The sequence below is a fragment of the Cricetulus griseus genome, chromosome 2 (assembly GCF_003668045.3).
Source record: "Cricetulus griseus strain 17A/GY chromosome 2, alternate assembly CriGri-PICRH-1.0, whole genome shotgun sequence".
NCBI lineage: Eukaryota > Metazoa > Chordata > Mammalia > Rodentia > Cricetidae > Cricetulus > Cricetulus griseus.
The window spans coordinates 401,585,527-401,595,074 of NC_048595.1; positions in this window are offsets into that span (position 1 = coordinate 401,585,527).

Genomic DNA, 9,548 nt, shown 5'->3' on the forward strand with positions numbered 1-9,548 from the left:
ATAGAAGTGCTTTCTGTGAATACTTTGCTGTCATAACTTCTCACTTAAGTATGGGCTGCCAGTCAGTATTAACAAAAGGGGAAGATCATGGAAAAGGCCACAGTAAAGCATCATCCACCATATGGACCTGCAGACCCTTCCTATGAACTGGGTTGGCATAAGTCCCAAGGGTTGACTTTCCATACACCATAATCCCAATATAATGACAAACAACATTATCTCACAAGTCTCAGAAGAGGAATAATACATAAGCAAGTTGATCTGTAATGCAGAAATTGTCAGGATAAAGGTTGTCTGAAAGGCAGTCACAGCAATGGAAATACAAGGAACTATGGCTATTAACTGTGATCAGCATACAGAATGGGTGGTGAACCAGGAAAAAGAATTTAGTACAAGCAGACAGAGAAGACCTCTAACTAACAAGTAGATTCTTGTTAACAATGCAACAACATTAACTTGGTGATTATAATGAATGAAAAATAGAAATGTGAAATAGGGAAATATGTATGATACATGTGGGATCCCTTTACCATTTTTGTTTTTTTTTATAAATATAAACCTGTTCTGAAATGAACAGCTTCATTTGTTTTTAAGTGTTACTAGTATTACAAGCTGTAAAAAATCAAGTGCTTAGAGACTGGGTGTGTTTTGAATTATTACTATCAGTCAATGAATTTTAAACAGAAATCAGAAGAAAGACCTATTTACTATAAAAAGCCAAAGTCAGTCACACACACTCAACCATATGAGGTTGTAATGGGAAGAAAACATAATGTTGGTATTGAATAATATGGTAAATGACATTTGGTGCCTCCAATACTCACTATTTGCTGAGCTCAGAGAAAGCACTTCAATTTTCAACCTCCATTTCCTTTCCTGTAGAATCCAAGCAGTATTTAGTTGTCCCAACCTGCAGGATATCAACCTGGGGCAAGAGAATCAGGGATAGGGAATGGGGACAAGAGAAGCACAAAGAAAGACCACAAGACAGGTGGCAAACTTTATTTTTCTCAGGCTAGCTTATATAGTCGGCAGAGCAGGATATGGGGAGGGGTAGAATGGGTTGTTTGTGCATCAGGTGTTAGCATAGGCAGGATATTAGGAAGCCACAAAGAGGATGTTTGGCAGGGTAAAGAGTTTATGAGTAAGAGGTCCAGGAAGGGTTGCCTAGGTAACTGAGCCTATGGGTGGAGGATTTGGTCAAGTTGTTTCTTTTCTTGAGCTGAGGGTCTAAGGAGCTTCTATATAAAGGTTAATATACAACTATGTGGCCGGCCAAGAATGAACTAGCATCTCATGTCCAGCCATAAGATTTGGCTCCCAACATTTAGTCATGCAATTAATGAGGATATGAAATGGTGTTACTGGAGGTTCTTGTCCCTCCAGTTCCTGCCACCCTTTTCAACCACCCAAAAAACTCACAAAGACTTACATTAATTATTAAAGTGTTGGTCAATAGCTATGGTTTCTTATTGCTAGCTCTTTCTTAATTATTAACTCATTTCTATTAATCTATGTATTTCCACGTGGTCTTGGCTTACTGGAGAAGGGTCTGGACCTGTTATTCCTTCCTTGGCTGCATAGCATCTCTACGAGGAGCCTCTCTGCCTTCCTTTCCCAGAATTCTCATCTCCTAGTCCCACCTATCTTCCTGCCTCTACTGGCTAAACTGTTTTATTCATCAACCAATAAGAGAAACGTATATACAGAAGGACATCCCTCATCAAAAGGGAATATGTGAAGCATCTATAATTAGATAGATACTAGCTTAATGGCAACTTTTATTAGAAATTCTACATGTATGTGTGAATATAAAGGTACTGTTATACTGTCTTAATAACTCACTTGTTTTAGAAAACAAAAACACATAAAACTTCAACTTCATATTTGTTTTATATATCATTAAATGATTTAATAACAAGTAAATATTATTTTTAATTAGTTTGTAAGAATAATTTTATTTTCTGTGGCTCTTGGAGCATTCTGACATTTTAGTTGTCTACTTTTTTATAGTGTATCTTTAATGAAAAGGGGTAGATGCCCAAAACTAAGCAAATCATCACAAAATCTACATAGTGGAAACAAATACTGGTTCCAGAAAGGGCCTATTCTGCCATCAAAGTCATTAGAATGACTTTTGAAAGGGATCTATGTCTGCCAGAAGCCATTGTGCTACAGAAATGAAATTCCCACAAAGTCCAACGTGGTTTGCCCTGATGGTAAGCCAACAGCTCTGCACTTTTGCTATGGTTTGAAATTTATCTCAAGGAAGAATCCAAACCAAAACCAAACTTGGCTACAGCACTTAGGAAATATGAGTATTCGGGCAACTAAGAAAGTTTGAAGTATAAGTGACTGCTGACAAAGTGTCTGCCTAATTTTGCTTCCTTCAGCATGATGGACACAGAGAAGAACATAATTACAATCTACATAAATGCTTGCTTTCCATGTCTACTCACTTTGAAAAATGATTTCCACGAGTCTCTCGTGCCTCCTAACTAACTGCAAGTATGATGGCTTTCTCTTTCACTGCTAAGTCTTCTGTCACTTCTAATGGTCTCACCCATTTCTACTTGAGGCTGATGAACTCTCACTTCATTACTATTTTATGGGATATCATGTGTCTATCTATCTACTAGGATGCTGCTTAGTAAATACAAGTAAAAAGTACATGTTTTGTTGTTGGTGCCCATTATAGCACTGCCAAAAGGGAGGGATTGGGATAAACATGTGATTGGCCAATCAGTTCATTTTCCTTATCTATCTTTCTTTTGCTTGTGATTTCTTTTTGGTTTTCTGGCTATCATTTCTGCCAAACTATTTTTTTTTCTTAAAAAGTAATTATGATCTAAGGGCTGACCCAGACAAATATTCAATCCAGTTTAACTGTGATGAGGGACACATAATTAAAAATCAGACAACATATAACCTTACTAACACAGACTGGAATTAGATTTGGGTTGATTTGCATAATATTCATTTTAAATATTCATGCAATAAAATGAATGAGCTCATCTCTCTAATGAAAGAAATAACTGAGTGGTGATACCTCAAGTGCAGATGTGGAAAGATGGATTTTTAAAAGGATAGATTATCCAGAAGACTTGGTTTCAGAACAGACAAGGAAAATAAAACAAATTCACAAAAGATGCTAAATTTGGGACATTTGAGCTATAAAGTTAAAGGGGAGTTCATGAGTATCTACATCTGTGGGGAAATAAAGCAGAACAGCAGCTTTAAACAACTATGACCATGTAAGAAATAATTCCACTGCCAGGGAGTAAGGAAGAACCCATGGCAAGAGGTCAAAGTATCTCCAAGATTGAGTATATGGGAAAACCTGCACTTTGAAAAGTGGAGAATTGAGAGGTGAGAACCAGATTGACCTCAAGGAGTTTCTGCTTAAAGTTTAAGTATTCTAAATTAATTGAGATTGAATAATATTGTCGAATGAGTTCCCTAGTAAATACTCTGCAATGGCTCTTTACATGTTGGTGATTCATTTGGGATTATTCCTAGTGATCCCATCTATTTGGGAGAGAGAAGAATAGATAACTACTGAGAATAATGTTGGACTGACATGTAATTATGACCATCAAGAGGGAGCTATGGAGCTACAACTGCTCAGAGATTTATGAGAGAAGGAAATGGCTTTTGGCACTTCTGAAGTGTAGAATGGGTGAGTAAGTACCCATCAGCCTAACAGAGAGATAGAGGAGAACTCAACCGTCAGACTTCAGATGTCAAAAATCTGGCAGTGGGGTGTGTAGATGTCTTCAGAACATCCTCATGAGGGAATGTGGAGCTAATTGCAGGTCTTGGAACACAGTTCTGCTTGGTTTTCTTTCCTAGGGAAATATTCACAAGGAAAATCTAGTGGCCCCATCACTGAAGCTCATTTTGGGAAAGTAAGTATGGTCACTGTCACTTTCTACTACTACTCATTCCAAATTTCCCACATATTAATTTCCACCCATTCTACCTGCTTGTCTGTGTGTCTTGGGAGTCCAAGATTAATCTTCCATTTAGACTTTAGCTACTGCTGATGTCTTTTTATCATGAAATCTATATGAGTAAAAAGCCCAAGCAATGCCTCAGTGAATTACCCACACATTATGTAATACGTAACAGGAACAGCATCTCCACTTGAGGATCAGAAGAAAAATCTTCCTTCCAGGCTAGTGATATCTTTCTTTCTCTAAACATCACTTAGAGACTAAAGTAAGTGATCACACCAATTGGTATAAGTTCATTGTGACTGTGTTTCGGGATGGGAGTTGGGGGATAGAAACATTAGAAGCTATGACTTCTGAGGCCACAAAGCCAATAATTTTAGGAACAACAACAGCCATTCAAATTCTATTGCTGATGATAATTGACTAATACCCTGCTTCCTGAAGGGTGACCCTCATTGCTCAGAAGGAATCATCTCCAAATTGGTATTTTTCTCCAAGATGTCAAAAGGTCAACATGTAATTAGAACTACATTTGGAGCCTGAGAAATACAGTCTTAGACTCATGGATCCAATCTAGTATGTACAGCACTACATTTTTTACATGATGCTCATGGGGAATACCCAGGAAATAGAGCAAGTCTCTTTAATCACTGATATCTCATAAGAAAGTGAAGATAAAATTAGACCCCCAATATGAATCGATTTCTGTGATAATGAATTACTCTTTCTGAGATAGAAATGTTTCAGTTTAGTCAGTATGCTATCTAAAACTTGTTGAAAATTATTTTAAGATGCATTACATTTGTTTATGCTATGGAACATCTGTTTAGTGATGTAAAGCTGTGTTGCATTCTTGTATGTTTCATTTGTTTAACTCTGTGAAGCTGTGATTCTTTGCCTGTCTAAAACAAACATCTGATAGTCTAGTAAAGAGCTGAACATCCAATAGTGAGATAGGAGGAAGGATATGTGAGGCTTGCAGGCAGAGAAAATAAATAGGAGGAGAAATCTGGGAGAAGAGAAGGAGCAAGAGAACAAGGAGAGGAGAATGCTAGGGGCCAGTCACCCAGCAATCAGCTAGTCTAGCCACGGAGTAAGAGTGAAAGTAAGAGAAAGGTAAAGGCCCCGAGGCAAAAGATATATGGGATAATTTAAGTTAAGAGAATCTGGCTAGAAACAAGGCAAGATAAGGAGGGGAATTTTTAAGTAATAATAAGACTCTGTGTGTGATTTATTTGGGAGCTGGGTGGTGGGCACCCAAAAGAGTAAAGAGCAAAAAGAATAATAGTTTTCCTCTTCAGGGAATGGTGATTCAAGAACTCGTGATATTCTCTGTGACTTACATATTAGACATTGTACAGTGACAGCAGCTGGATGAGCCTTAGAATGAGAGAGCCTAGGCTTTTGGAGATATGCATATCCTCCCTCATCTCATCATGCTGCTCTGTTGTACTCGACTCTGCTAAACATTATTTCACCAAACCATCCTGTCTTCCTAATGGTTAACGACCACATACATATGAACATGTATATTAGTATATATTAAAATATTCATATTCTATGTTCAAATCCATAGTGCCACCCATCCACCTTAAGCCCAGACTTCTTGTCCTTTTTTAACCATATACTGTATTTTAGGTCTTATAATCAATAACAAAAATCACATTACTTTAAATATATTAACAAAGTTCAGCCCTGTTTCACTTAAAATATGTGATAAGGTACATCATTTTTGTTTGAAGGATTTCCCATCATGATTGTTTTACTTGGCAATAGAATAGAAAAATACTCATTTTTCAGATCAGAAAACAGCATTTACTCAAGGCATCTATTATAATCTATCTTCTAAATACTACATTGTGAAAGTGAATGAGGTTGCTATGCTGATTAATCTTATATCCCTTGAGTCTTTAAGAATGAAAATAATTATTGCTATTTGCATATGGTGTTCAAGAATTCAGTATTGATTTTTGTAAATGTGTTGTCATGCTTGGGAAGACTACAGTTTTGCTGGATTCTACTACATTCTACATGCCAAGGATTACCTTGATGATTTTGTGTAGTAATAAATTACAAGTTTATATACCAGGAAAATGCCCAAGAATTCAACTAACTCATTAAAAGTTGAAGTTCAGCCAGAGGTTCATTTACCACAAAGCTCCAAATACTCTCTCTTTGAAAGGAATTATGACAACATTTTTTAACAACTACTCTCAAAATTCTTGAATATGCTTTTCCCAGCGAGGACAATGACTTGAGTAATTTGCAATAAGTCTTTTAGCATAAAGTCAAGGAATAGTAATACCATATATATTTGTTATGATGTTGAAGTCTTATTCATAAAAATATTTTACCTTTCTTGTAAGTTCCATCCCTGAATATTTACTCAATTCTGACTAACAAGATGAGTTACAAATTTTTTAGAATAGCTGATTATCTATACTTAAATTTTTAATAAAGATTGCTCAATTATATATATATATATATATGTATATATATATATATATATTGCTGTAGACGGACTAATCTAATCTATTGTTGTCCAGACTTCTGTGTTGGCTCTAGAGATTGTATATTTTGCTAATCACATTTGTAGCTTTTTTCAAGTCAATACCTCTGGATTACATTCTGGCCTTGTTATAAGAACTGCAGTGCTTCTCTTCAGATGCTTAGATTCTTCCATTGACATCTATCTGGTGATCATATTATCCCCAATAGTTTCTAAAACCTAATACCACCAGCCTAAATATAACAGTACTACAGATTTTTCTCAACAATGCTACCACCCTGTACCTGTTGTAAAATAGTCTGTTACACTGTGTGATGACGTGTCACTGTGACTGGTTTAATAAAGAGCAGAATGGCCAATAGCTAGGCAGGAAAAGGTTAGGCTGGATGTCTGGGGGACAGTGAGGTCTTGGGGAAGAAATGCAGAGTCACCAGCCTGATGCAGAAGGAAGCAGGACATGCAGGAGGAGAGGTAAAAGCCATGAGCCATGAGGCAGAACATAGATTATTGGAAATTGATTAAGTTATAAGAGCTAGTTAGAAAAAGCATAAGGTAAGGTGGAGCTTTCACGATTATTAATAAGTCTCTGTATCATGATTTGGGGGCTGGTGGTCCAAAAAAAAACCTGCTACATTTACCCAAACACATCCTGTCCTGATTTTTGTAAATTAAATGCTTTTTGGGTGAGATGAGGCATACAACTTACGGGTTTTATACCTTATGAAGAAGTGCTTATACCTAACAGTACTTCTCTTACCTTTTCTATATAGTCTTGTATACAGTCCTTCAGTATCTATCACAATGTTGTCACATCTCTTTCACCATTCACAACTAATCCCTTCCTTTAAGTTTCCACAAACCATCTCTTGCCTGTCAGCACTGTCTTCTCAGATGGTGAGACCAGGTGTCACTGAGAGTAAGCACATGACAAAATCATTTCTCTTACAAGAATTTAACATTATTTAGTCTTGACTCACAAATGTTTTCACAATACTTGTTAGTATGTAGGACCTGAAACATTTGTGGGGGACATGGCATTTTTCCTTGCTTAGCATGCTGGTCATATTGTAATTTAACTATAGGAATTGCTTTGCAGATGATATGATAGTTTACATAAGTGACTGGAAAAATTCTACTAGGGAACTCCTACAGCTGATAAACACCTTCAGCAAAGTGGCAGGATATAAGATTAAATAAAAAAAAAATCAGTAACCCTACTATATATTGATGATAAATGGGCTGAGAAGGAAATCAAAGAATAGCCACAAACAACATAAAATATCTTGTGGTAACTCTAACCAAACAAGTGAAAGACATGTACGGCAAGAACTTGGACTCTTTAAAGAAAGAAATTAAACAAGATACCTGAAAATGGAAAGGCCTCCCATGCTCGTGGATAGGTAGGATCAACATAGTAAAAATGGCAATCTTACCAAAAGCAGTCTACAGATTCAATGCAATCCCCATTAAAATTCCAGCACAATTCTTGAGATTATATTATAATTACATTTCTCCCTTCCCTTTTCTCCTTCCAAACCCTGCCATATATACTTTGTCACTCTACTTCAAATTTATGACATCTTTTTCATCTGAAGAACCAGCATGCCTCCATCTTAGGCTCAAAGCAATTTTATAGTAAAGACAAAGTAGACTCTTCCTCTTTATAATTAGACTTCTGTTTCTCAAGGATTGAGCTATGCCCCTCTTGTAACCTTAACTATAAATGGTTTTGTACTGCCTGTTTCAGGAATGGCGATTGTGTCTTTGTTTTAAAAATTAATAACCATCTTCCAACCATACCTTTGTTTCAAAAGGGTTGTTATGGTTACCTTGACCTGTTCTTTTTACCACCTTGCAATTATGTCTCTTTTTGGGAGGTCCTTATGACTAACTTGTTCTTGCTATGTTCTGCTTCTGTAACATTTTGTCTGCCAAATCCCCCATTTGGAAACCCTTTATCCCTGAGCTATGAAAACCTTATCTTTCTTATGTCCAGTGGTAACCACTCAAACCCCTCCTTAAAAGGAGGTAGCCCATGTATATGAATAAAAAAGACTTGCTTTAATTAATTGCTTGATTTAATTAATTTGGCCATGATGAGTTGAGTCAGTAGTCCTCCTCCTGTCTTTGGGATTAACACATAAATTGTTATTGAATGCATGTATCAACTGATTTTTAGTTACTCAAAATTAAGATTCTTTTGGAGGACTTGGCATTATTTTACAAAACCAATAAAAAAGGAGACAAATCAGAGAAACCCTCTCCTGTAGATCACTAAGAAACATTAAATTCCAATGTCTTCAGAGGATATGTAAATGAAATCCTTCCAAACGCTTAGTCCCGTTCCCACAGATAATTGGCAAGAAACTGGGATTCCAATCATACCATCACAAGGTGATAAATCCTACTAACAAGTTGAATGGGGTTGGGAAAGGCACCCTTTGTCAAAGATAAAATATCAGCCTCAGCTAAAAACTTGACTTGAGCCAGAGTAATACTGCTCAGAGAACCCAACTAAGCCATGAGTGGACTTCTGACCTACAAAAACTGGAATAGTAAATGGAAATAAATGGGCCCAAAGTTAAATCACTGAGTTTGCAATACTTTGTTAAATACCAACTGATCAATAATCATCAACATTCAAGAAACTCTATAACCCAAATTTCAAATATCTAGCCTCTGTATTTCTCAAGATAAGCCAAATAAAAATAATATTTCAAGGTTTTCCAGTTTCTTTAATTCCTACCCCCAACCACAAACACAGACTTATTAGTTCTCCCTCTGCTCTTTGGATGCATCCTCAGTGTGGAATTTTTTTTCTCCTAAGCTCTATTTATCTAAATCTTTAAGACCTATGACTCACTTCTGTTCAGCAATTTTTCCATTTCAGTATTATCTTATGGAATGTGTAGGCTTTTACTAATTCATGACAAATATAAGCAAGCAGTACTCAGATGCTTTCAAGCCTACTTTTCAGGTCTGATACTTAGATGTAGACATAGTACATTTCTCTTTGATCTTTCCTTATTGATCTTAGTCCAGCTTTAGCAGTTCATGGCCTGGGTGGAAAGTAAAATAAATGC